The sequence below is a fragment of the Pinus tabuliformis genome, chromosome Q (assembly GCF_031772625.1).
Source record: "Pinus tabuliformis cultivar Carrire ecotype Pingquan chromosome Q, CPIR1, whole genome shotgun sequence".
Classification (NCBI taxonomy): Eukaryota; Viridiplantae; Streptophyta; class Pinopsida; order Pinales; family Pinaceae; genus Pinus; species Pinus tabuliformis.
Genome location: NC_142296.1, coordinates 1,137,143,776 through 1,137,167,831, shown reverse-complemented (window position 1 = coordinate 1,137,167,831; position 24,056 = coordinate 1,137,143,776).

The following is a 24,056-nucleotide window of genomic DNA, read 5'->3' as shown; positions in this document are numbered from 1 at the left end:
AGCAACAGGCTTGCTACAAAAGGTTCTATTATAAATGTTAAAAGTTGGACTACCTCAGCTATTGGTCCTTCAATGTAAGTTTGTTATAAATTTCTTATTTCAAATTTAACATTTTTTTTATTTATAACACAAAGCGCTTCTAACAGTTATTCCTTTGACTCTCATTTGTCGTGTAGGTCTATAAAGCTAATAGACTTTGAAATATCTACTTCATTTGCACCCTTAATTGAAATCCAAAAACTATGAGTATCACCATCACATCTGATGAAAACTCTCCATCCTCATCGGATCACATCCTCCATCAAAAAGGCACTACCTCTTCCAACTACTCCAACCCCGTCCGTTCAACTAGTTCAAATTCCCATCAAATCGTTAAACCCCTTACAACTCAAACTGGTGCATAAAAGGATATGTCCAAAGGAAAAAAGCTCTTCGACAGTTTCAGAATCAATACGGACCCGGTAAAGTGTTTGGTTTTGACCCGTTCGATACAGAGGGTGGAGAAATACATATTACATGTTTCAACAATGTCGCAGATTATTTTTTCGACAAAATCCAAAATGGAAATGTCTACATTGTCTCTAAAGGGAATGTAAAAATGGCTAATAAGCAATACAACCACTTGAACAATGACTGGGAAATTTTGTTGAATGCAACATCTACCATAGAACATGTTGCCAGCGAAAAAAAACATAATCCAACAGTGCGATTCAATATAAAATCAATTGATGATATCAGAACAACAAATGTCAACTCCATTGTTGATATTCTTGGTGTTGTCACAGACATTTCCAGTGTATGCACTATACGTAGAAAAGATGGCTCTGAAGTCAATAAACAAACAGTACAGCTTCAAGACATGTCAGGGTATAGCATAGATGCAATCTTTTGGGGAGATAATTTTAATACCGTTTCACAGGAAATCTCCGCCCTATGTGCTACAGGAAATAACCCCATCATTGCAATCAAATCTGCACGTGTTGGAGAATTTAATGGAAAAAATATCGGCACTACAACGAGATCCATTGTTCTTGTAGATCTTGACATTGAAGAGGCCCATGCGCTAACGTCGTGGTTTAAAAAAGAAGGCTCAACTGCAGCTTCTACATCTTTGACAACAAGATCTCCTTTTGGCCACCAACAAAAAAAAATAACAATTGCTGACATTTACAGTATGGATTCCTTAGAGAAACCAACATTTTTCCAATTAAAGGGAACAATAACAAAAATTGGTATGGATAGTTTTTACTACATTTCTTGCCCGTCGATTGTTGGTGGGAAAAAATGCATGAAAAAACTTATTCCACAAAATACAGGGATGTGGTTCTGTCCAAAATGCAACGCTGAAGTAAGCTACTGTGATTACAGATACTTATTGAAAATCGACATACAAGATCACACTGGTGAATTGGCTTCAACTGTTGCTTTCGAAGACGCGGGCTCTACAATTCTTGGAAATAATGCCAAAGACTTCTATCTATTATCTTCAGATCCAGAACTAATCAAGGAAATTGTCTCTAGAGCTCTATGGACAGATCATATCTTCACACTATCGGTGAAGACATAAATTTTTAAAGAAGTCCCACGATTGAAATGCGTTATCATAAAAGAAGAAAAACTGCATTTCACGACAGAATGCAACAACATCCTTCGAGAAATTCAGAGCATCTCGACATTGTAGATAAATATTGCAGAATGTGTTCCTTGCTTTTTGGCAATTCCTATTGTCCAATTTATAAATACAACTTTACAAGATATATTGTTGCATGTCTTCTTACGAAATTTTCTTATATACCATTGAAATAAATATTCGTTCTCCATTGTATCTAGCATTATGTTAGTAGACAAAATCACATTTTTTTTCCTTTTATCAGCTTTACACATGAAACTACCTACATGTATGCAGAAAAAATACTAATACGTTCTTTCAAAAACATTTCTCAAATAAAAAAAATTCACATGGCACTGTTCAGAACTTAGATTTTTTTCCCCTTCTTTCGCTTTCGCTTGCATTTTTTACCCTTATTTCTCTTTCATACAATAACATGGTTGTTGTCTCCAAATAACATTCTTCTTTTCCCCTCCCTTGTTGTCATACGGAAAGAGTCAATTTTGAGGAAAAAACTGACCTCCCTAGAAGCTAAGGCTTTCTAGTGACAAACAAGACAAGTAAACACTACCTTTCTCTAAATATGCATTTAGAATACAAGTAATCAGATGTTTGTAACATACCTTTAGTCCAACGCTTTGTAGTAGTCCAGCCTCGCCGATCCGGATGAGCTCCTCCTTCTCTTCGAAACCTGCATTCACTAACAAGCCAAAAGATTACATAGCACCTGAATAACTTATAAAATAACACATATTCATCATACAGACCAAGGAGTATATGAAACAAATCATAAATAACAACTTGTTGAGAAAAATGAGTTTATTTGCATTAAGTGGAAACAAAAGAAACCATTACAACCTGAGCCTTGGTGTTGTGCAAGTTCCTCCCAGGGTCCAGCAAGAGTTTTCCTTTACTTTGATCAGCTCATCCACTTCCAAATGAAGTCAAGAAAGGATGAGAATCTCTCCTCTCAAGCTCTATAAGGGAGTCCTAATCTCAGCAGCATCTACCCTTAGGAATGTTCAGCTTTCAACCTCTCCTCCCTCTGGCCCAATGCCTGTATTTATAGTGCTCTAGAGGAAGTTAATCAGGTCCACCATCAATGGGATAAGCCCCTCTTTGGATGGGTTAGCTCCCCTCTTGATGGGATAAGTTCCTCTTTCATAGGGATACATGAACCATCTGGAGGCGCTCAATACACGTCAAACAAGCTTCTAGAATTCTCTAGAAATGACCACAAGTAACTTTTTTGGAGTGAAACTTGCGCCTTTTGACCTTTATAGGAGTACGCACCAAGACCTTTACATACAGAGTGTACAAGTACGCAGGTTTTATGAACTTGGGGTGCGGACACGCAGGTAAGGCTAAGAGAAACTGTGTACCCAGAGATATATGGATTTTTAAAGACTTTCTCTCTTTCTTCGAGTTTGACATGAGGAGCAGAGGTATGAGACTTGCCAAGGAGGATAGTATGACAGTTGATAGAGCCATACTAACTGCAGATAGTCATGGTGACAAATTTTAGTGTAACAGATTGCCCCCTAAAGTGCAAAGCCTGTAGTAGATTAGGGTTTCATATCATCTAGGAAGGGTGAAGTACTTTATCATTTCAAGGATTATCTTGTGGAGAGCCCGGTCGGAACCTGCAAGTATTCAACACAAAATACATATATAAGATCATATCATCGCTGAGGTAGGCATTCCCATACTCAGATCAAAAACTTTAATTGACAAACTAACTACTGCTCTGATATAGGAATGATTTTGTAGTACATCATAATCATAGACTTGTGTAGACACAGTATGGACGCAGCCAATGTTTATAGTTGTCTACTATACAATGAAATACAAAACTCCTCGCAGCCTGGATGGTGGAAACTAGATCCAGGGTCTTCATTTCTACTTCCCGAAATAGTACGATTCTATCCATGCAAATAAATGAGTTGATGTCGAGAATGGTAGAAACCACTTGATTACCAGTCAATGATGTAAACTGTTAACAAGTGTGAGAGAAACCACCAGTGATGTCAATGGTTCTCAAAGTACCCAGCACAATCCATGAGATGTGAATGAATGTGTTGATGTCGAACATGTCACGGAATCCTTCAATCAAAAGTCAATGATGTAAACTGTCGTCGAAGGCGAGAAATCTGCCATTGATGCATGCAGATCTCAAGGTACTAACGATTCCTAGATCATCTTTCTAGATAATGTGTCGATGTTGATAGAAAGCGATCCGTCGTAGGCAAGCCCACAACACGAAATCATAGATCAAGTTGAAGAAACATAGCTGTAAGGACTGACTCAGGGATTGTCGAGATGGATGACGGGTATTTTGCGGATGAATGGTTTATTTGCAGTGACCTCTTGAACACATAACGACACAACAAATGGCTTGGTAACATTTGACCCAAAATACCCGGCTGAAGACTTTCAATGTGGTTTAATCAACTGTGAGGCAAAGGATTTCCCAACCCAGGTGAATGAAAAGTGTCGTGTTCAAGAGTGGTGATAAGTTTCTTCTGAGACAAAGGATAACAAATAGGCTCATTTTTCTCTCTTTTCCCCCACCATTTCTGGCAAGTACCTCTTTATTTTTTACAAGCTTGAGGAGGATAACATATGCTTGATTATAAGCTCATCCTTCGGATGAGTCCAACTTAGTTTAGATTCGAACCCTAAGAAGGAGTGGTCCGTTCCTGTTTGTAATCGAACAGGTCCTTTACTGTGAAATTTTAACGAGTCCAGTATAGGAGAAACTCGGCGTTTTTCAATTTTAGAGAGTCTGAAAAACTTAAGAAGACTCCAGGGTTGAACTTTTTCGTAAATTTGTGTCTCCCAAGCCCGAAAAAGTATAAAATAATACTTGAGAGAACCGCTTGATCTTTTATGACCAAGGAGTACTTTCATAGTTAGTGTCTTTGACCTAAAAAGTAAAAAGTGATCAAGGACACTCGTTTTTTATTTCCAGTATCGAGTTTGAAACGACAAAAACCCGACAATCTTTCCCTATTTTTACGGTCAGAAAAGGGCTATAAGGGGACCGTCTTTTAATTTTGTTTTAACGATTGTAAAAGAAACGCTCGGCAATCTTTTCATGTTTTAGGAGTCAGAAAAAGGGCTTAAAAGATGACTCTGATGTTTTTGTTTGTGAAAAATAACAATTTTCCCTGAAAATCCTTTTATCCTGCACAAAAACCAACGCATTACTCATACCTGTTTAATATAGATAAAAATACTTTGCAAAATACCTTTTCATGGTGGAAAATAAACAAATTTAACATTCATTTACTCAAAAAACCTATAAAAAGGGGTTTTTACCATTTCACTGTTGAGGAGAGAAAAAGGGCTTTTGGCAAGAAACTTCCCGTGGTCGTTGCGGAGAATCCGACCGTCGAAACCGAACGCCGTCTCATCAGGTATTCTACAACATCCTCCCTTGCATTTCCATCCATTTAGAATTTGATTTTAGGCTTTAGTTTCATTTTTTGGAGGGTTTGGGGTTTCAAAGGCTGCTTTTCGGGGTACGCAGGTGCCCCAAAGGTGACCTACATACCTCGACATTTTCTCGGTTGGGAAAATGCTGGGTGTACGCAGCTTGCCTTAAGACAGCCCACGTACACACGCTCTGTTTCTAAAGGCGGGCTGCGTACACCGCGGAGTGGGTTTTTGAATCCCAATTTCTCCAAAATGAACCAAAAATTTTCAATTTTGTTGACTCTAACAGATGTTTTATGGTGTGTAGATTGCTCACCATGCTTGATTGGCGTGAAAGAGAGCACGAAGATGTCGATTTGGCCGCAATTAATCATCAACCTTCCATTGATGCTTTAAAGGCATGCGGCCTTTACAAATACTAGGCCATACCTGGCATGAGGGCCCAGGTAAGATTTCTAGAGTGGCTGGTCGAAAGGTGGAATGTCCAGGATCAGTGCTTTTACATTGGAGGGCACCAGCTCGAAATAGAGCCCTCTGACATTTACTTTCTCACTGGTTTGCCCAAGAGGGGCAAACAATTGACTCTGTCCGGGACTAGGCCGGGTGGCCAGTCCATCGCTAGTCTCCGTCTAGAGTGGTGCAATAATCAGAACCAGGAGAGAGGGATAGAAATCAAAAAGATATCCCGACCTGAACTTATGGTAATTTCCTTTACAGTTACCAGACTCTGTGGCGCAGCCGCTTTTCACATTGCCACCGGGTCCCAAATGCGGATGGCGATTGACTGCTATCAGGGCACCATTTTCAACTAGTGCGATGTTGTGTTGGCCAATTTAAAGGGCCAACTGACTAGGGCAAGAAACGGGCAACTGAAGACTTTTGGTTATGGGCCTTTAGTTGTGAGTTTTTCCCTAGAGAGGGTTCCGATTTTGATCCCTCAGCAGCTCACTGTTGAGGCTGGGCTTCCCCGAGAGCCTAAGTGGATGCGATGGGTTGCGGTGATGGCCCGTCATCCTGACAAGGGCACTGAGGTTGTTCGATTTAGACCGGAGTATTTTCACTGGTTAGAGGACCAGGTCTTCTCGATTCAGGATTTTCCTTATGCCGGAGTCGATTTTCGTGGCAATCCGGACATGATTCTTCCACTGGGAGAACAGTGGGATGACACAGGTACTTTATTTTTCACAAGTGTTTTTAAAATTATCTATTTTTTTGTTTTTATATCGTCTCAAAACTGACAGTGACAATTTTCAAAATGCAGATGCAGGCCCACGGCGTCCAGCCAATCTCCGGCCTTTCGAGAGGAGACAACCAGTTGCACCGGCACCGGTCCCACAGAATGAGGCTATAGAGACCTTAGCTGAGTTGGAGCAAGACCTAGAGCGTCTGACAGCAGATATACCAGAGACTACTATAGATGATATTCCTATCAGACTTCAGCGCTATGTAGTCGGAGTTCCAGGACCTTTTAGGAGGTTCTTATGTAGGGTAGCCCGTGCAGTGGTGTCGTATAGAGATCATCACCAGTGATTGGTTGATCATTTTTGTAGACACATGTGACATTTTGGTTTTTTGTACTTATCATTTTTGCCGATCATAAGGTGTTTTGCAACCTATGATCGAAGACGATGTATTTTTGACACACTCCTATCTATATATATCATTATTACCGGCTTATCTTGTTAAACATGTGTGATTAAATGTTTTTAAATTTACATGTATGATTATTGCAAATGTCTGTCTAACATTCGAGAAGCAATTGCATCTGCTAATGTATTTAAAGACCTTGGAATATGTTGATATTCAATGTAATCAAACTCACGTTCCAAGAGACGCACTCTTAAAAATAACCTTAATAACACTGGATTTCTAATGGCATATACTCTATTAAGCTGTAATACAACGAGTTCAGAATCTAACCTCACTATCAAACTCCGAATCCCAAACGAAATAGATTCAGACAATAATTCAATCACTGCACTGTATTCTGCAATGTTGATTGTTGTTTGACCGAGGCTCACCCCATGCATAGAAACTAACTCGTCAGAGGGCGAATAGATAACCCAAGCTGCGGAAGAGATATTCCGTGTACTACAACAAGCACCATCAGCGAATCCAATGTACGTTTAGAGAGGCGTCGACATCTGCAATATCAAGAGTAAAACCAAGATAAGCCAGAATAACGACGAAAAGCACAGTTTCTAAGCTAAGCACACTGTCTATACTAACAAACACACCAGCTAGAAAGAAAAATATAACTAACTTAACTAAAATCTTCACACCCATCTTTTAAGCATACTACCTCTTTAGGTAAAGTCCATTTCTGGGTTTACCCAAAGAGTCCCCGTCAAAGTCAACCAGCTCATAGGCCCCTTTTGCTAGCTTTCGCTTAACAATGTAGGGTCCATGCCACATAGGAACGAATTTTCCAGCACCTAATTTATCGTTAGCTTGATCATACAATAGCACTAGGTCTCCTTCCGAAAAATTTCGAGGGGTCACATTTCGATCATACTGAGCTTTCATTCGTTTTGCATGAGTCTCGATTGCCAGTGCAGCATCGCGTCGAGTCTCATCTAATTGAGCTAAGTATAATAAACGCTTCTCCTCTTCAGAAGTAGCTGGAAGTAATTCGACAGCCATTTGAAGTGACGGGATTTCGCATTCAATGGGTAGCACTGCTTCCAAACCATAAACTAGTTGGAAAGGAGTAAACCCTGTTGATGTTTTCACTGAGGTTCGGTACGCCCAAAGCGCGGAAAATAACATGTTGTGCCAATTCGACCGATGAATACCAATGATTCGTCGGATCATGATAACTAAAACTTTGTTGATGGACTCAACCAGACCGTTGGCTTGTGGATAATAAGGAGTTGAGCTATCGTGACGCAAACCAAGCTGGCCTGTAAGTTCTGTCATCATAATGTTTCGAAAATTGTGCCCATGGTCAGTGATTATCGCTTGTGGGACACCAAACCTAGCAATAATGTGATTGAATACAAAAATCGCAGTTGTCTTGCCGTCTGCCTCGAATGTAGGCATCGCCTCGGCCCACTTAGTAAAATAATCAACCGCAAGGATGATATACGCATGCCCCCCGGCCGAGTGAGGGTTACATGTAATAAAGTCGATACCCCATTTGGCAAAAGGACCAATGGCAATTATAGGGTGGAGAGGAGTTGGTGGTGCGCACATCTTGTGATCAAACACTTGACAGTTGTGGCATTTTCGGACCGCAATGATACAATCTTTAAACATGGACGGCTAGAAGTAGCCAGCATGCAATACCTTCTGAGTTGTGGCATACCCAGACATATGACCGCCACACGCCCCAGAGTGACAGTCATTCAAAACCTTTCTGCCTCTTCGTGAGTTAAGCAACGTCGGAAAACCAAGTCTGCCCCATGGCGATAAAGAGTATCTCCAATAATTTTGTACTGTTGGGACTGGAATCGAATTTTCCGACGTTCCGACTTTGAAGCTTCGGGCCGAAAGGATTGGGTTTGGAGATAGACGATTATATCCCCATACCACGGATCTAAAGTGCTGATGAGAAACAAAGATTCGTCCGCAATGGGTTCCTCTGCCACAGTTTCCGTGTCAGCACGTGGGAAGTCACACATCAACTCTGCAAAAACTAAAGATTTCTTAGACTTAGATTTTTCAAACTCTAAGTCGAACTCTTGCAGGATAACGATCCATTTAGAGTACTTGCCCCCTAGCAATTGTTTAGTCAAAATGTAGATCATAGGGTTGCAATCCGAAATAACTGTAGTTTTACGGAGAAGAATGTAATGACGAAAACGTTGGACAGCCTGAACGGCTGCCAGGGCCAATTTCTCCACATGCGAATATTTTAGCTCAGTGGGATTTAACGTCCTACTAAGATAATATATCACATGTTCCGTTGCGAATTCGTCTTCCTGAACTAACACCATTCCAATAGTGGAATGAGAGGCGGCGAGGTACAAAAAGTAGTCTTGGTTGTAGTTGGGAGGATGCAACAACGGTGCATGGGTCAACGCATGTTTAAGTGCATCAAAAGATTGTTGAGCTATCTCATCCCAAGAGAATTGGGCATTCTGTTTCAACAACCATGTAAAACCTTTTGTAACCTCGGCGTAGTTAGGAATGAATCGGCGTAGAAAGTTTGCTTTCCCCTGCAAACTTTGGAGTTGGCGAAGACTCGAAGGAGGAGGCAATTTGATGATAGCTTCTACCTTCGAGGGATCGACGCGAATGCCGGCTTTTGAAACTACAAATCCCAACAATCGTCCCACTTCTATGCAGAAGACACATTTGTGTGGGTTCAAACGTATACGATAATGCCTACACCTCATGAAGATTGTGCATAAATGGACAAGGTGATCATCTCGATGTAATGAATGAGCAGGAAAATCATCGAGGTACGGCTGCACAATGTGTTTGATGTCATGAAATGCATAAGACATCGCCCTTTGAAAAGTGGCTCCGGCATTCTTAAGCCCAAAAGGTAATTTGCAATAAGCAAATGTCCCCCATGGACAAATGAAAGCCGTTTTTGGTTGATCGGCAGGTAGAATATTGATTTGATTGTAACCGGAAAAACCGTCCATAAAGGAAAATATTTCACTACCGGCACAATCATCAATTATTTGATCGATATAGGGTGTTGGATAGTTGTCCTTGGGACAAGCACGATTGATATCCCTATAGTCGATACATATTCTTATTGTTCCTTGTTTTTTTTTAACCAGAACAATATTCGATACCCAATCCGTTAAGGGGATCGGATAAATGAAACCTGCTTTCAACAGCTTCTCGACTTCTGCTTTAATTGCAGTCGTTTTTCGAGGGTGAATCTGACGCAAACGTTGCCGAACGGGTTTAGCATCCAGGTAAGTCTTAATATCATGGACAACAATTGCGGGATCAATTCCTGGCATTTCCTCATAGGACCAGGCAAACACGTCGTGGAATTCTTGAAATAGGGCCTTGTATGTCTGAATTTCGTCATCTGAACACGAGGCACCTATATGAATGTTTTCAATGATTCTGGACTTGACTGAAATGTCGATGGGAACAGTGCGAGAGATGTTTCCCAAATTCAGCTCTGAATCAGGATGTTTCATTGGACTCTGAGCTTCCTTGACATATTTAGCTGTAAAAAGTGATGAGAAATTGTTTTCAAAACGATCATCCTCGGGCAAAAACGAAGATCTATGATGTAGATCTTCCCATGGTAAATCATCTACACACAGGACTTCACAAAGTTGTTCGTCAGATGACACAACTTCGGGAAATGCTAATAACTCCGAGGTTGAAGTAAAAAGTGATTCCTCACGGACCACATTCATTTGGTCGATTTTGGTTGAACACAGGTCGTTAAAAGATTGCACGGCTTCGTAAGTAATTTCATACGGACTCAAAGGCATAGCATCACCAAATGAGTCTATTTTAGATTCGGAAGGAACGATCCAAGGATCGCCGTAAAAAATGGTATCTGATGTAATCATATGAATGGATGCGAACGAAGACATGGCGTTGATTGGAGGAAAAGGAAAAGTTCCCAGTAAACAGGCATCTTTAACTAATCCTACACCAACATCCTTATAAGGGATAGTCGTTTTACCGACATGCTGGATATTTTCTGAAGAGGCTGGGTCGGATGAAAAGTAAGCCAGCTGGTCTATGGTCACGATCTTGCCATTATGTGGAAATTTTATTACTCTGAAGACCGATGAGACGACCGCTGTCATAGCGTAAGACCAACTTCGACCCAAGAGAAGGTTGTAGTCTAGAGGGGCATCAACCACCTCCACATCCAGACTAACGGTTTTTCCTTCAACCCCTATAGGCAAATCCTGTAGAATGCCAAATGGATGGAACCCAAGGCCATCAAAGGCCTTAAGAATTGTCGGGGATTGATTTAGTGAAGGAGAACCAAGCGATCTCCAACACTGTATCGACATAATACACGTGGAAGCTCCCTCATCAATTACAGTCCGATGAATAGGCCTGTTTTTGACTATCACTGGGATCTGGAAAGCCATCTGATGAGGTAAACGCGGTGTACTATTTTCTAGATCAAAGATTATTAGGTTCGGGTCCTGAACATCAACAGCTCCTATAGCCGAAAAAAGTAATTTTCGTTGTGCTGGGCATGATTGCAGCACTTCTAAAGCCGACATTGCTGAGGGTGAAACAGCTAAATCCTCAACAATGTTGTAATTCTGGGCCGCTCTCGCATGTGGATTGAAAGCAGACCTTCGAAGTACACCCTTGGCGGGCGGTTTAATTACTAAGTCAGGGTTAGGTTTCTTGATCTGTAGTGGATCGGAACCAGGAGCTGAGGTTGATGGATTTGACTGAGAAGATTCTGCTTCTTTCGATCCATCAACAGGACTTTTACTACCATAATCGTGTGACCGAGTCGCAATCCTTACATGAGACATCATCAATATGGGTTCTTCAACGGCACTCGAGGAAGAACCTATCATTTTGCTATCTTTCGGAAATGGATCCTTCAAGACAGCAAGAATTTGGGAACCTTTGACGAGTTTCGCAACCTCGGACCGATGAGGGCAATCTCTTGTAAAATGATCTTCTTCACAAATAAGACAAGGATAACGGGGCTTGCGTTTTTCGTCATTGGTTTCTGACTTTTCTGTTTTCTCCTTTGGAGTTTTGTCTGCTTTATTCTTCTTCTTGCCTTTCTTCTTCCCACCGTTTTTTGATTTAGCCGTAGATGACTCTACAGCGTGAATATCAGTGGAAACTTCAGCAGAAGATTCTCCTGTCGGGGAGTCTGGTAAGGTGATAATGGGCGAAGAATTCTTTGAAGACTTCTTCTTGCTTTTAGTATTGACCGTACCAATCATGCCATCAGCAGCATGAGATCCCGAAGGAGCAGCAGCAATTTGATTTGACTTTGGAAGATCTGGGATCTTTTCGTGTAACGTACCTGACTGAGTGTAAACTAAGTCAAGGTACTGCGCTTGAGCAATCACTTGCTCTTCAGTAACTACTCCGGCCTTAGCTACGTCTTCAGTAATCTTCGGTAATAATGATTTAACAAACCATTCAGCTAAGATTTGGTCCGGGATAAAAACTTTCACTAATCGCCTTCGACGTCTCCATTCATGAATATGGTCGGAAATATAAGTGGACGTCGACTGTTTTAATGAAGTTAATAACTCGGTGCCATTATCATATCTGACCGGCAACTGAAAATGTGTTAAGAACGAGGTAGCTAACTGACTAAAATTATAAAAAGAGGCCTGTGGTAACTCAATGTACCACTTGGCCGCGAGACCAATGAGCGTACGCTGAAAAAGACGTAAACGGATCAAATCATCCGAGATGGAATTTGAAGCACACCAGAGGTGGTAAGTCATCACGTGATTTGATGGATCCTCTCCAGACTTACCTTCGAACTTGGGTATGTCACTGGGCAACTTATTTGGCATTGGCGGCCAGAACGGAAGATAATTTATTGGATCGTTCGTTAGGCGCGTCAAGTCTGGTAAATCCAAAGTTGCGATAAATGGCAATTGCCGATTAGGATCCCTAAAACTCTGGGTCACAAGACCAGCCCCAGGAGGAGGATATCCAGGATAACTTGGAACAGGAATTGCATTCGGGATATTGTACCCTCCTGGAAAACCAGGATTAACCAGACCATACTGGGATTGCTGTGGTTGTTGATAAGTGTACCCAAGATACGGTTGATACTGGTAAACCGGTTGTTGGACAGCAGGCCCGTATTGGTATTGCCCCTGGTACGGTTGATAAACAAATTGTGGTTGAGTAGTCACAACCGTACTTAAACCTGGCTGCCCCACAGGCATCTGAACCGTAGTTTGAATCGTGGATCCAGACAAGGGTAAAGATGTCTGCGAAGTAGTGACAGAGACAGTAGAAACCGGAGCTGTCGATACGCCAGAAATAAGTGTGGTGGAAGGAACAGATGTTGTGGTAGTTGCAGCAGTCGTTTGAGATGGAGTACTAGGTGCAATTGGCGACTGAGTAACTACTGAAGGTACAGAAGTTTGAACATTAGACTGGACTGGTTGCTGGGGTGGACCAGAAACCACAGGTTGTCCAGTTTGGGATGACAACCGTACACTTGGCTGCAACACTTGTTGAACTTGCGATGGATCCCACACTATGTTCATTCCGGGATATTGACCCATGACAGGTTGAGGATATTGAGATCCATAACCGGATTGAGGGTAGGATTGATAATTCAAAGGTACATTTCCCGTACCTTGAACGTAAGATTGACCTTGGGGTGGTTGATAACCTTGACTCGAGTACTGACCTTGGGGTAGAGACCCTTGAGGTAAATACTGATACTGGGGTTGACCTTGAGGCATAAATTGATACTGAGGTTGACCCTGGGGTACATATTGAGGCTGGGGTTGACCTTGAGGAATGTACTGTACCATGGGTACATACTGTCCTTGAGGTTGCCCCCCAGACGCAAGTTGTGTTCCTTGAGGTTGCCCCCCAAGCGTTAATTGAGGCTGCCCCCCAGGCGGTAACTGACCACCTTGAGGTTGAGAACCGGGAATTGAACCTGACATCATATAAATGTCTCCTACGCCCAACAGTTTATTACCATTGTTTCCAGCTAATGACCCATGTCCAATGGGTTGAGGAGATGCTCCTGCAAAAGTACCAGAAAGTGACGATACCCAGCAGGAACAGAAGGACCACCATACAAGAAAGATTCAGGAGGTTGAGTAAACACGGACGACTGACTAGACATATTTACAGGAGTATAAATACCTCCGGGTGGATAAGGAGTACGAGGTGGAGAAAAACTCATCCCTGAGTTGTCTAAGTAATTAGTTAACGAAAGATACCAAGTAGTACTTCTAGGTGGACTGTAAAAAATAGATTCACGCTCCCTTAGATCAATGGTAGGTTGATCTTCAGGGATAGGGATGCCTACTTCTTCTTCTGGAGCAAGTTCTTCAATGGCTATCAAACTAGAAGGAAGATTTTCGGTGATGACTCTTTCTACCCTAGGTGAATCAGGAACACTAGAAGTTGGAGTAACAGGTTCAGATATTTCAGGTTCTTCACCTATATCACTAGTAGATGAAAAACTACCAGCAAGCTCGGAAACTGCAACAGCTTCGGGATTATAACCTGTTTCTAGACTTTGGTAATTTGGATGGACTACCAATGAAGACTCTCCTTCTTCAGGTGAACCTACTTTACTGCCACTAGGAGGAGTTACAAGGACTTTCAAACCTTCGTAATGACTCGGGACGTCTTCAGGAGGTTCACCCCGAAGTCTACGGGACTTCCTCAACAAATCGGCCACGGTAACAATCTCAGGAGACTGGCCCTGAAGTCTACGTGACTGTCTCGGTAATTCCGCCACAGTTAAAAACTTTTAACTACTGCACACACAAACAAAGTAAAATCTCAAAGCAAACCGCCTAAAGTCTCTAAAGAACCAAACAAATTTGAATCACACGCCTAAAGAATCTAAGGCGTCAAACCATACACAAACAGTAGCCTTCCGGACCGAAAACACTAGTTGGTGATGAAGCCCAACATCACCGAATTCAGTACAGAAGTGGTGGGTGGAACAGTTACCCCGGCAACCTGCTTAATGAATAGACCGGCACAAGTTCCTCCACTTTAACCGTCTCGAGTGAAGTGAACCCCCCGGAAAATCGAAGTGAGTCTAGCCGACGTCTGCTCCAGGTACAGTGGGATCTTCCCTCCACCGTCACCTCGGGTAGAATCCTAAAGATAATGATCACTAAGGTTACCAACATCAACAAATATACCTGGGGGAACAGTCTACGACCCGATAGCACGCAAGGGCAGAGTAACAAGCTCAATCCCCTTGTCGGCTCCTTGACAATAATCCAAGGTTTACCAAGAAGTGACCCCAGGCTCCTCGACAATAATCCGAGGTTTACCATTTGTAATACGTGCGTATCTGGCGTCTTTCCCAATGAAGGAGGATTGATCCCCTCACTGGTTCGGACACGGTCTCGTGCTTCTCCTTTAAGAGGAGCTTTCCCAGAGTACAAATGAAACAGTTGGATTTATCCTACCACAAGATAAGCTACTTGTTTGGTTTTACTGTCTTGGAGAGTTAATTACTCTCCTACTCCAAGACACTAGCCTGATCTATATTGGTGTTTCAGAGCCCTAGTAAATAAAAAGTTACTAAGTTGATTTTACTTTAAGCGTTAATTTTTATGGCTTTTCTTTAAGACAAAAGGTAGTGGAGATGAAACTGATGGTGTGTAGACTCGACTCAAATCCACTAAAAAGATGCACTTAGGATGATTTATACTAATTTTCCTTTTTCAATGAATTCCCTAGCTAAGAGAGTTGGAGAATGCAAAATTGATATAAAGACAACTTTCTTGGCAATGAAAATCAAAGAAACAATCTCTTTATCTTTTCCAAAACATACAACACATGACCACTAATTATTTCGCGAAAATTCCTTTTCCTTCAAAGACTCAAATACCACTAAGCAAACTTTTCTTTCAAAAGAGATTTTTGGGATTTTTTCCTACTTAACAAAGCATTTAAAAATCAAAAAGCAAACCTTTACAAATCTATGACAATCAAATCAAAGCTACTTAAAAGCAAATCAAAAGAAATTCACCTAATAAGCAAATCTAATGAGGCCAAAACCTACAAAGTATGATCCCAGGATGTTTTACTCAGTCGTGATTTAACTAAGGACTAGTCAATGCAGAATCAAAAACTAGCCAAAAACAAACATCAAAATCCTTTGTTCTTTTTCGTAAAATGAAATTCACAGTTCAATCAATAAACTTTTTCGAGATTCGGCAAAGAGACAAAACAAAGGTAGGTGTCTCACAAGGGTAGATTCTGTGAAAGGTCCGACTCCTAAGAAGACTGCAAATACCAGGGAGATCCAAGGTTTTACGACTTCTAAAGCCAAAATCACTACAGGACCAATGCAAAAATCAAACCCTAAGGCTAGAACCTCTACGAATTCCACTAAAGCACTTGACACTGATGAAACAAGTTCAGATGAAGATCTCTGGTAGGTAACCAGTGGATCTGGGTGGTAAAAACAACTTACAAACAAAATCTAAGAGGCAAAAAGGAGAAAAGTGAAATTTTCTCAATTTTGACAGGGTACGAAGGCAACCTGTTTGCACAGGTGGGTGTACGATCTGTGCACAAAGTTGCAGTGTGTACAGGTACGCACCGTGCTTAACTCAGAGGCAGCGTACTACTAGCAAAATCAAGAAAAACTAAAATCTAATTTAACCCTAAGCTAAGCCACCCAAACACACAGTTAGACAACCAAAAACCAGAAAGAAAAAGACTTTTCTCAGATCAAAGTTTCAGACAAAGGAAAAATTATTCACATCAATGGAGTTCCCCAGCGAAGTCGCCATTTTGTCATGCGGAAAGAGTCAATTTTGCGGACAAAACCGACCTCCCTAGAAGCTAAGGCTTTCTAGTGACAAACAAGACAAGTAAACACTACCTTTCTCTAAATATGCATTTAGAATACAAGTAATCAGATGTTTGTAACATACCTTTAGTCCAACGCTTTGTAGTAGTCCAGCCTCGCCGATCCGGATGAGCTCCTCCTTCTCTTCGAAACCTGCATTCACTAACAAGCCAAAAGATTACATAGCACCTGAATAACTTATAAAATAACACATATTCATCATACAGACCAAGGAGTATATGAAACAAATCATGAATAACAACTTGTTGAGAAAAATGAGTTTATTTGCATTAAGTGGAAACAAAAGAAACCATTACAACCTGAGCCTTGGTGTTGTGCAAGTTCCTCCCAGGGTCCAACAAGAGTTTTCCTTTACTTTGATCAGCTCACCCACTTCCAAATGAAGTCAAGAAAGGATGGGAATCTCTCCTCTCAAGCTCTATAAGGGAGTCCTAATCTCAGCAGCATCTACCCTTAGGAATGTTCAGCTTTCAACCTCTCCTCCCTCTGGCCCAATGCCTGTATTTATAGTGCTCTAGAGGAAGTTAATCAGGTCCACCATCAATGGGATAAGCCCCTCTTTGGATGGGTTAGCTCCCCTCTTGATGGGATAAGTTCCTCTTTCATAGGGATACATGAACCATCTGGAGGTTCTCAATACACGTCAAACAAGCTTCTAGAATGCTCTAGAAATGACCACAAGTAACTTTTTTGGAGTGAAACTTGCGCCTTTTGACCTTTACAGGAGTACGCACCAAGACCTTTACATACAGAGCGTACAAGTACGCAGGTTTTATGAACTTGGGGTGCGTACACGTAGGTAAGGCTAAGAGAAACTGCGTACCCAGAGATATATAGATTTTTAAAGACTTTCTCTCTTTCTTGGAGTTTGACATGAGGAGCAGAGGTATGAGACTTGCCAAGGAGGATAGTATGACAGTTGATAGAGCCATACTAACTGCAGATAGTCATGGTGACAAATTTTAGTGTAACACTTGCTTATAGGTACCATGAATTTTGTGAATGGTTTCTTCTTCTAATAATGAACATGCTTGAAGATACTATGCAACAAATAAAGAACGAATAAATGCACGGCACCGTGAGCTTTACCAAGCAAAAAAAAACATCATAGAATGTCAAAAACACAAAAAACAAAATGGTGACCAACCTTCCTCGTCTCAAATGGCCCACCCTGAAAACAATCCTCCCTTGCAATTATCAGACTCTTTATCTTCTCAGCAAACCTCTCAAACAAATACATCCATGCCTCATTGCCCTAACCCCTCCTTCGCACATGCTTTCAACAATGTTTATACTGATCAAGCAGATCAAGATTTCCGTTCAAAGCTTGATAAACTTCCACCTAAATGCCCATGCTCCATTTTTCTTGAATCATATCCTGGAATACATATTCGCAATTCCAACCACATGTATTGCTGCTCTAGATGCACCTCTGAAACAAAGGGTCATCGCTTCTCATTATCAAACAACATGGACCCTGGCCCTCAACCAGCTACCCTTACGTCTCTTTCACAAATATAAGAAATGCTCATTGCTAGGGTTAACCCTATACTGCAGGTAACACATGCACGTGGTGGCCAGTATAAATACAGTGGCCACACAAATTGTTTTCCTCAAGACATTACAAAAATCGCAAACATGTTGCCACGACGTGTTGAGCACTTGGACATCCTAATTGTCACGCGTCATAGTAATGACCATAAGGCTTATGATTTCATTGTCAGTAGACATCGCGTTCTCGCTGCATTGGAATACAAATTGGCTAATGACCCATACTATAAGAATGTTCGTATTGATTCCAACGCACTAGCATCCTTACCAGCAATCCCCACCGATGTCTCCTCCTCCCTTCACCATTCCAATACTACATAAACCACTGTTCGCCTTCCACTTGAACCACCCCATGAGCTCACTGAAGATTTCACAGACCCATCCGTTGGCCAAACATCATCGTTCGTACCCATCATACCCAATACAAATACAGAAATCCAAGAAATCCGCCATTATTTGTATGCTTACAACCACCAATCTGATACTACAATTGAGTGGCCAACAATTGGTTTATCGACAGTCAATGAATACAACACAGAAGGTCTACTCTCTATGGCTTTCCCCGCCCTTTTCCCGACAGGCGCTGCAATGCCAAATCAGCCAAGAATGAAAGCAGTGCAGTTACATGAATATGCACTTCATCTCATACGTTACTACGATAACAGATTTGGAATCCACCCACGCTTTCGTTATTACATATATAATCTCATGATGTGGCATCGCAGTCCAGTAACAATGTCGATTTTTGTGAAAAAAAACATCACAGATAACTTTCCAATATCTATTCAAGATCTGAACATTCGATTAGAACAATTTCCAGATGAGCAATTGGCAGAGCAAGTCATGCGATTCGGTAGCTCTTTACGTGGAACAAGGTCATTTTGGCACAAAGCTAAAAATGAACTAATGGACATGATATCTCAACTCGGTTGCCTGACGTTCTTCTTCACATTAAGTGCAGCTGATACAAAATGGCATGATCTTCATGCAGTCATGCCCGGATGTCTTCCTACTGATATTGGAAAACAACAAAAGTGGAGAAATGATAACATTATCTCTAACCCACATTTAACATCACTATATATGCACCATAGATTCACAGCATTTCGTGAGATTATCTTAGAGAAACACTTGAATACAAAAGATTATTGGTACAGGTACGCATTCTACCGCATTTTTTTTCCTCCAAGAACTCTAAACAACATTCCTCACCTATTGCAAAATTATCTTACAAAAACGCATACTTGTTAGGTATGAATGGCAACATAGGGGATCTGCACACATCCATGGTTTCCTTTGGATAGAAAATGCACCTGATATGGAGAATTTCAACTGGGAAGACACAGAAGCAGTCGATATTGCAAGGCAATTCTTCGACAAATATATTTCCGCTTGGAACCCTCGTGCTCCTTCGACTTCAAACCAACCAAATGCTTGGACAAATCCCGATGACCCTTGCCTGTTGTCCACACCGCAAATCTTCAAAACCAATCCTTTCAGTGACTATGAACAACTCGTCAATTGTGTTGAACGTCACACAAAATGCTCAGAAAGCACGTGCCTAAGAAAAAATGGATCCTCACTCCAATGTCGTTATAAAGCACTGTGGGAATTACATCCAAAATCGGCCTTATTCATTGATTCCAATGGCCAAAAAACATACACCCCTGCTCGGAACGACGATCGACTCAATAGCCATAACCCTACCATCCTATCTATTTAGCGTGCAAATGTTGACTGTGAACCAGTACTCTCCATACAGGTTGTACAAAAATATATCGCCAAATATGCATCCAAAGCAGAAAAAAAATCTGAAAGCTTCCATGACATGCTACGTAGAATTGTCCTGGCTTCACCCATTGCTGACCCAACAACATCTGCATTTCGAAAATTTCTTGCAGAAACCCTTGTTGATCGTGACATTGGAGCACAAGAAACCTGCCATATGCTGCAAAAATTACCATTAACATTATGTAGTCGGCCATTCATTTCTTTAAATGTAAACCAAAAAATTCTTATGCGCCTTCCACAAACGGACACCACCTCCACTACATCCCCGCACTTCATAGATACATATATCCAGCGCCCTTCCACCCTAGAGTCCACATCGCTAATAGAGTTGGCAAGATCCTGGTCATATGATCCTCGTCGCAAAACAAACAAATGGAAACAAAGGCCTACAAAAGCAATTGTTCGAGTCATACCACGTTACTCCTTCATACCATCCACAGCAAAACCTTGCTACGCTGACTTTTGTAGGGTTGAACTTATGCTATACAAACCTTTTCGCCGTATCGTACAAGATATAGGAGATTCTGCTGCAGAATTCATCGCAAATTGGCAAACATTTCGCCCATTCTACAATCCTTGGCATCAACACCGCACACTATCTGATATTGAATCTGTCACAAATGATACCTCAACTATGAATGAAGCCAATCCAACAGACACCATGGAAATAAATGAATGGGAATTACTTTCCCAATTACACCCTACAAATGAGCTTCTCATAAACGACCTTGACATGCTTGGTCTTCGTGGCTTTGATGACACCCATAACTGGAATCATACCACTATCCCATTGGATCTACAAAATAATGCAATACAATTCATTGAGAATAGCCGCTCCATCCACCGCATTCTTCAAACACATCAACATACCCTGCCGACCCTTACTACATCGTCTCCAATGCAAAGAAAATCTCTAAATATTATTTTTAATCATTTTGCTAGGAAGCATTATTTACCCGCTCTCAGAATGATAATACAAGGCACTGCTGGTACGGGAAATCCCTCCTTATTAATTGCATCAAAGATATGCTCATAGGCCTTGCAAGCCTGGAACCTTCACCGATCATGCTCCTCGCCCCTACAGGGGTTGCTGCCTTCAACATACAAGCATCGACAATCCATTCTTCTTTGCACCTTCCTATAAAGGATCTTATGCCGTTAGAAGGTAGTGCTCTTGCAAAATTCCAAGAAGAACTCAGGCATATAAGATACATACTAATCGATGAAATGAGCTTCATTGGGCCAAAGCTTCTCAGCCATATTGATGAACGTCTTCGTGAGGCATTTCCCCACCAAAGAAACACTCCTTTCGGTGGTTGTTCCATAATATTGGTTGGTGATCTCGGTCAGCTACCACCCGTCAAAGACATACCTCTATATGCAGGAACGAGCCACGGAAGCGCACTGTGGAACACATTCAACACAGTCATCACATTAGACACAATATTTCGTCAACAAGGCAACGACATCACACAGGTTACTTTCAGGAACATTCTCCAGAACATTAGAGATGCAAATACAACAATCGACAACTACAACGTACTCATGTCGCGCACAGATTCCTTTTTATCAGAAGAAGAAATATGTTCATTCCATGATTCCATGCATCTATTTCCAACAAATGCTCAAACAATGGTCCATAATAAGCAAATGATGAAATCTCTAAACACTCGTATCGCACGATCCATGCGGAAGATGACAACACATATTCCAGTCTTTCCTCTAGAGATGAGCAACTTGAGTGAATTGTATTGCTATGCAATGGCAAAAAAGTTATGTTGACTTCCAACCTTTGGGTTTCAGCCGGTCTTGTTAATGGTTCCCTTGGAAAAATTGTAACGATCTTCTACAAAGAATCAACTACACCACCACAAATTCCAACATTTGTTGTCGTAGATTTCCCCAAGTACATTGGGCCTCCTTGGGATGAAAGAAACCCCACTCACTTGCCTATTCCAGCAATTAAAAGAAATGGTCATGCACAAATTCCACTGAAGATGGCTTGGGCTTTAACCATACATAAATCTCAAGGTATGACACTTCCAAAAGCAACAATTGACATTGGAAAAACAGAACGTCAAGGTCTCACATTCACAGCTATTTCAAGAGTGCCTTCTCTACAAGATCTCCGGATTAACCCCGCATTCAGTTTCGATCGTTACAGTAAAATGAAGGACAACAAAAACATTGCTCGCAGAAAACACGCAGAAGAAATTCTCCGTTCAATGCCGCCTCCAGATAATCTGCTCCAACCCGTACTTTGACATCACCAAAAGGTTTCCTCCATTTATTTACCTCATTCTATTTCATAACATACTTTTCATAACTTTCAACAACAAGAAACTTTAATCAATATTAGTAAAGCAAATATTAGAATGTCTTTATATTATCTGTACATCTCATTCTAGCCTTTTCTTTCTTTTGCAGCAGGCCACATGGGCTCAGAAATAACATACCTGCACAACTACATGTAGATTGGCAAGCAAAAAAACTGCATCTCCAGCTGTGCATTGACCTCCAATGGTGTTCAATATGCCGTTATTCACCATGCATCTTCCACTAACAATATATGGATCCCCATAGCAAAGGTAACTTCATTATCATTCATTCTAGATTCATTTTGACACAACTCACCTGCAGAGTATTACTAATAAATTTCTGCAACTGATTTACATATTACTAATTCTAACAAAATATAAATTTTGCAGGTCCATTGCTGCTTCTTCAGGCCTTCGCTACCTCCACCATGTTTTCGTACAACTTCAAATATGGAATGACAAGCACATTGTTCTTTAGACTATTATATTCCTTCTCGAACCTCTTTTGTTACAATTCACTGTTTGTATTTTCCATTTCAAACTTGAAAAAGGATGTTTCAAGATCAAATACCGTTTTCATTGTTTGTTTCCTCACAACTATTTGTGTTTTCCATTTCAATCTTTAAAAAGGATGTTACAACACACTATTTCCTCACAACTATTTGTGTTTTCCATTTCAATCTTTAAAAAGGATGTTACAATACACTATTTGTATTTTCGATTTCACACTTAAAAAAGGATGTTTCAACATCAAATACCATTTTGATAGTTCATGTCCTCACAACTATTTGTGTTTCCCGTTTCAAACTTAAAAAGGGATGTTTCAAGATCAATGCCATTTTGATAGTTTATGTCCTCACAACCATTTCGTTGTCAATGGGTTTTAACATATTTTGTTTACAAAATCAATTGACTTTAATGATTATAATACATGTTTTCAATATATCTTCATATTAATTTAATTTTCAATTTGAGTAATGGTTTCTTAAATAACCCTTTCCAAATCAATATGGTTGCCCGGTTGTTGTTCGCATATTAATTTAATTTCCATTTGAATAATGATTTCTTAAATAGCCCTTTCCAAATCAATATGGTTACCCAGTTGTTGTTCGCATGGATTCATTCATTTATCTTCACCTTTAACTCCACAATTTTTACCAACTACAAACAAAGGTCTCTAAACAGGTTCAATGCATATTTATGGCTGCTTGCATTCCATTTCAACGGTTTTAGGCATCGCTCCCTCAAATTAAAACTCTAATTCATCGACCCTTGCTTCCAAAAAAGCCCGCAAAAGCCTATTCACGTTTCAATATTCTTCCACACACTATGCCTTACGGCGTTTCCTTTGCAACACTAGGTGAAAATGCTAGTTTATATATTCTTGAAATCTGCCATCAAGAGTCAATATACGGAAAAATATAATTGCTATTGCCATCCACGAAAATCATTTGAATTCCTATTGTCCTTCAGCATGCACTGTATCTCCATGAAATTGAATTTGTTGGGGGTGTTTTGTAGCGTATTTGCTAAAGATGGCATCAAACATTTCACTTCCCTGCTTTGCCTTGTGGATGTTGTTAATGTATATAGGGAGTTTCAGAGATGGTATCCATCCCTGCTCACCAACATCACATAAAAAGTAGATGTGTTGGAGCTTTATTGGTAAACATTACAATGAACAATATACTTACAGGAAGAGTATAGAAGGTGAAGGCTACGTGGATAACCACCGTTGCCACCATGCTCAGTATGACGTTAAACCCTATGGCTCGAAAACCTTTGCAGGTTCAACCATGTCAGCGTTAGGAGAATTGAATGGGGTAGAATGAAAGTAGAAATTATTTTAATGTTTACAATGGAATAAAAT